This window comes from Magnolia sinica, chromosome 8 (assembly GCF_029962835.1).
Source record: "Magnolia sinica isolate HGM2019 chromosome 8, MsV1, whole genome shotgun sequence".
In the NCBI taxonomy this organism is placed as follows: domain Eukaryota; kingdom Viridiplantae; phylum Streptophyta; class Magnoliopsida; order Magnoliales; family Magnoliaceae; genus Magnolia; species Magnolia sinica.
In genome coordinates, this window is record NC_080580.1 from 49507204 (window position 1) to 49513095 (window position 5892).

The following is a 5892-nucleotide window of genomic DNA, read 5'->3' on the forward strand; positions in this document are numbered from 1 at the left end:
GTTACGCAAATTTTATGCAGACCACATAAATTTGAGGCAATTTTGTGAAGTTAGACAGACAAGACTATAAATATGGGTTTCTCAAGGACTTATAGGGATATCTAAGGTTACAAGGAGTAGAGCCAAAGGGTGGAATAGCCTCCCAAGAGTTTTTCTTCATTCTTTATTTACTTTTAATGTTGTCTTTTAAGGTTTTAGATCCAATCATGTCTATGGTAGGCTAAATCTCTTAGCTAGAGCTAAGAGGTGAAGCTTGTAGCGTGTTTGGATGATTTTCTTGTTGTGATTCTTATTCTTGATGAACCTCATTGATTTCTAGTTTGATATTAAAGGAATATTTTTAATTTTCTATGACTTATTGTGACTCAAATTACAAAAGATGCCGGGATAGCTTTGAATATCTTCTTTTCCTGTTTTGAAATTGTGAGATTGGTAAATCCTGCTGTTCACCATCGTCTCCTAGGCATGGTAGGGTGATGGAATCCCTTCTAATCATCACCATTCTCCTCCATTGAGAATTAAGCCAATGAAAGTTCAGATTTAATTTAATTATTTTATCTTCCAAATGGATAGGATAGGACTCTAATTCCAATTGTGTCTCTTAAATCACAGTAAGGTAACATCCCGATAGCTACAAGTGGATCCTTAGCACCTTATTTCCCATCTTTCAATTGATAATTTTAATCAACATTAATCACAATTACTCCTTTTTATTCCAAATTTAGATTTAGATCTTCTTCTAGTTCTAGTTTTAATTATTTCAGAATACGTATAAGTTTAATCCCTGTGGATTCGACCTCGGTCTTACCGAGTTATTACTGCATAGCAACCCTACACTTGGGGTTGTGAACAAGTTTTTGGTGTCATTGCCGGGGACTACAACTACATTTTTCTGGAATTGATTGGTATTAGAATTAGGTTAAGATTAGGGTTTATTTTTTTGTTATGTTTTTAGGTTAGGATTTTTTCTGAAATTGTTTTTAGAAACTTTATTCTCTGTTTTGTAGGATCTTAACCTCGCAACTCTTATCTGGTAACTTCGTTCTCACTCTCTCTTTATTTTAGATTTCTTATTTGCTTTAGTTTTCAATTTTTAGGTCCTAGGTTAGATTCTGAATTTGAGGGCTGAGAGTGTTTCATGCCTAAATGGGTCTGTGACAGTACCCTTTATCTCTTAAGTGAATGAGGATTAGTCAAAGGATTGTCATTCCATCACAGGATTAGACACTACTTGAGATCTTCTTAGTTGGTTGAAGTGATGCCTACAAATCAAACTCAACCTCAACCTCAACCTCTAGGTGAGGAAGTTCAAGATAAAAATGAGGTGCATTATGCACCCCTGCCTCCTATTGTATGAGATTATTTATAATCGGCGGGGGTGAGTATACCTTACTGCATGATATTTCCATTAAATGCAGGAACTATGGATATTAAACCAGGGGTAATTCAACTCCTCCCTAAGTTTCATAGACTAGAATCTGAAAGTTCATACTTACATATGAAAGAGTTTGATGAGATTATATCTACATTGCACTTCCCAAATGTGTTTGAGGACATAGTTAGACTGAAATTGTTTCCTTTCTCTTTGAAAGAAAAGGCTAAGTCATGGTTACATTCCTTAAGACCAAGGTCCATTGGAACATGGGCTGAGATGACAAGGGAGTTCCTTAAAAAGTTTTTCCCCTATCATAAAACAAATACCTTTAGGAAAACAATCATGAATTTTGCGCAAAAAGAGGATTAGACCTTCTTTTAATGTTGGGAGCGATTTAAGGATCTCATAAATTCATGTCCACAACATGGCTACAAAACATGGCATATAACAAGCATTTTCTATGAGGGATTGACATCACCCATGCACCAATTTATGAAGATGATGTGTAATGGGGAATTCATGAACAAGGAAGCCGATGATGCGTGAGATTATTTTCATAAACTTGCTAAAAACGCGCAATCATGGGATACCTCCTCAAAAACCACCACTTTTAAGCTTACTTAATCAAAGGAAAGGGGAGGAACTTATGTTTTAAAAGAGGAAGATGATATAAATGCAAGAATGTCCAAACTCATAAGAAAAGTCGAGGCCATGGAACCTAAGAAGGTAGAACTTGAAAAGGCTGCAGAAGTTGTTTGTGGTATTTGTACTTATAATGTACATACAACTGAGAAATGTCCAAAAATTCCTATTTTTCAAGAGATATTAAATAAGCAATCAAATGTCGTAAACAACTACCAAAGACCTTTCAAAAGACCCACCTCAAATACATACAACTCCAGCTAGAAGAACCACCCAAATTTCAGTTAGAGGATTGGACAAACGGCTAACCCACAAGAGGCCCTCACGCAATTCTTAAATTAAAAGAAGCCTCAAGAGGATATGGTTCAAAAGTTCATGCAAAACCAAGAGCTATTCAACCAAAATACGGTGCAAGCATTCTATCATCTCAAATCAACAATGGGAATGTTTGCATCATCAATTCAAAAGATTGAGTCACACTTAGTGAATGGGGAGAAAGGGATGCTTCCAGCCCAACTCCTCTCCAATCTAAAATTGCAATATGAAATAAGTAACTCGAGCTCTTTAAATCAGATGGAGAGGGATAAGTCTTTCACCACTCTTAAGAGTGGGTAGATAATTGGCAAATCTATTCCGGTAAGGGCTGAAAATCCTAAGGACCTCCTAATAGATGAGAATGATAGACCTAGCATTGCTCCATATGGGTTAGAACCAGAACCTCAAAGTAAGCCAGTTGTGCAATTCCCTCAACAATTGATTGCACCAAAACCTCTCTCTAACTCTCAAGATATTTTAGAGGGGCATAAGCAAGTGAAGGTTAATATTCTTTTACTGGATGTCATGAAATAAATACCTTCATATGCCAAATTTCTAAAAGATCTATGCACTACTAAAAGATGGAAAAATATGCAAAAGAAAATCTTTTTAACAGAAAAAGTGAGTGTTATCCTCAAGCAAGATGTGCCACAAAAATATAAAGATCTTGGTAGCCCGACCATCACCTATGTAATTGAGAACTACCAGATTGAGCACGCACTTCTTGACTTAGGGGAAAGTGTTAACTTAATCTCATACTCAGTCTACGAACAACTAGGTCTAGGTGAATTAAAACCCGCCTGAACCATGTTACAACTTGTCGATCGCTCAGTTCGTGTACCGAGAGGGATGATTGAGGGTGCATTGGTCCGAGTTGATAAATTCTACTATCCAGTAGATTTTATTATCTTAGATACTCAACCCATCATAGATGTGAGCATCAAATTCCCTTCATTTTTGGTCGTCCATTCCTTGCTACATCAAATGCTATCATTAATTGTAAGAATGGAATTATGAATTTATCTTTTGAAAATATGACATTGGAGCTCAATATCTTTTTTAATATGAATAAATAGTCAGAGGATGATGACGATACCCACAACATTAACATGAACAATTCTTTCGTGGAAGATAGAGCACTCCTGACTCTATACTCTGACACTCTAGAGATGTGTTTGGTTCACTCCCATGATTTAAATGATGACATGATTAGAGAGATGGATGCCTTACTTGATGTTATGCCAGTACTTGAAGTGAACTGGTGGAGGCCGCAATTTGAGAAATTGCTCCAAAACGATTAATGCCTCTACCGTCTAGCCTCAAAGCACCGAAGCTTAACCTAAAACTTTTTCCCTCTGATTTGAAATATGTCTATTTAGGTCAAGATGAGACATACCCAGTAGTGATTTCTTCCCACCTTGAGCAAGACAAGACAGTATGCTTATTTCTAGTCTCATTGAGCATAAAGGAGCCCTTGGATGGTCGATTGCAGACCTCAAGGGAATTGAAACTTTGATTTGTACTCACCACATTCTTCTTAAGGATAATGTGAAAACCTCCTGACAACCACAATGTCGACTCAATCTAAACATGAAAGAAAGGCTGAAGTATTCAAGTTGTTAGATGTGGGTATCATTTACCCTATATTCGACGGTCAATAGGTGAGTCTAACTCAAGTGGTTCCTAAGAAGTCCGGAATCACCATCGTATCCAATGCCAACAATGAACTCATACCAACTAGAGTTACTACTGGTTGGAGAGTGTGCATTGACTACAGAAAATTGAATACCGTCACAAGAAAGGACTGCTTTCCTTTGTCCTTCATTGACCAAATCTTAGAAAGGTTAGCTGGTCATTCTTACTGCTTCTTCCTTGATAGGTATTCAGGCTACAACTAGATAGAGATAGCCCTTGAAGATCAAGAAAAGACAACATTCATATGTCCCTTTGACACCTTTTCTTAGCAAAGGATGTCATTCGTGTAAGACCCGTATCCTATACCGTACCATTCTGTAGACTCTCGCGGTCATCCCTATCGAATTTTGGTGGCTACGGTCTGTAATCGGTGTTTGCATGCGACCTTGAGTCACAACTTATCAACCCAAGTTGACTCGACTCGAGACTTATACTCTTGCGACCGCACCATCGCCGCTGTTCCAACGCCTCATCTCGAGCGCTGATGCGATACCCAGGCCAAGACTTATAGGCCCGTGTTTATCTTGAGGAAAATGTCACGCGTTGCAAATTTCGAGAGAATCTATCAAATCAATCACATCAATTAAGTCAAGTACATCCCATCACAACCCATCCCTCTCTTACACAAGCCTTACCCAAAAGTCAACCCTCATGTCATCTCTCCGCAGAGCCCTCCATCTCACGATTTTTTTTCTCTCCTTCTTTCTCTCTCCTTTTGTGTATGATGGCCCACCTTAATGTATGTTCCATGCTGCTCATTTTATGGGCCACGCCGCTGCCTAAGTGGGGCCCACCTTGTTGCCATGGCTGGGGCCCATTCTAACTGTCCATTCGGACTGGCTCGAGATGAAGGAAAGACACAAATATCAGTTGATCCAAACTATGTGGTCCACCCACGTGGGCCCACACGTGATGCATGTGTCTTACATCAACCACCATCTAGCAGATGGACAATGGGGCCCTGATTTGATGTATGTATTTACATCCAGGCCGTATAGGGCCTGGACACTGGGATAGTTTAAAAAATAATAATAATATTATTATATTATATTATATACCTGGTGGGCCCCACGTGGGACCCACCTGTTGGAAGCAGATTGGTTGGTGCATTTCACACCAGCTATATAGCTGTTGGAGAGACGTCACCAGATTTTATGGGACCCACCGTATATGTGTTTCATCTCAACCATCCATCTGGACGGTGGGAATCGACAGCCTATATAGCCGTTGTATTGACGTCTACAAGTTCTATGGGGCCCTCTATGATGTATACGTTTGATCCTCACCATCCATCTGGACGATGGGGCCCAACAGTGAAGTATGTGTTATATCTGCACAGTCTATCTGTGCAGGACCCACCTTAATGTATTTTATCCCACCATCCATTTGGACGGTGGGGACCTCTACTTATATAGCTATTATACCTCACATCAGCAAGCTCTATGGGTCTCACTAGCTAGTCAGTTGTGGTATTGACATCAGCAAATTCTGTGGGGCCCACACATGATATATGTATTTTATCCATGCTGCCCAGAGCATGAGCCCCACACACGTGTAGACCCCATAGTGGTATATGTTGTCACGCCCCAAACTCAGAAACCGGGCTCACAAAATTCCTGATCGCTGAATCCGGTGTCGACAGCCTCCGTAATATCCCATTCTAGGCTCCCAGGCTCATACGCCATATTCCGATCCTAGAATCCTACAAGGAGGATTTTCCAACGTACATTTAACTTATAATAAGCATAACCACAAGTTTACCCAAACCACAAAGGCAACAACTGAAAAGGCCTAGCTATATGTCCTAGAGAGTCGGGGGGGGGGGGGGGGGGGGGGGTTAAATAGGACTATGTCAAATTTAAAAT

General features: G+C 39.6%; 1 non-coding gene across 1 annotated transcript; it reads right to left on the reverse strand.

Moving 5' to 3' along the window:
• Nucleotides 1-1698: 1698 nt before the first annotated feature.
• Nucleotides 1699-1806, reverse strand: LOC131254479 (small nucleolar RNA R71). Its single transcript, XR_009175593.1, has one exon. It is a non-coding gene; the product is annotated as a small nucleolar RNA R71 (small nucleolar RNA).
• Between the last annotated feature and the right edge of the window lie 4086 nt (nucleotides 1807-5892).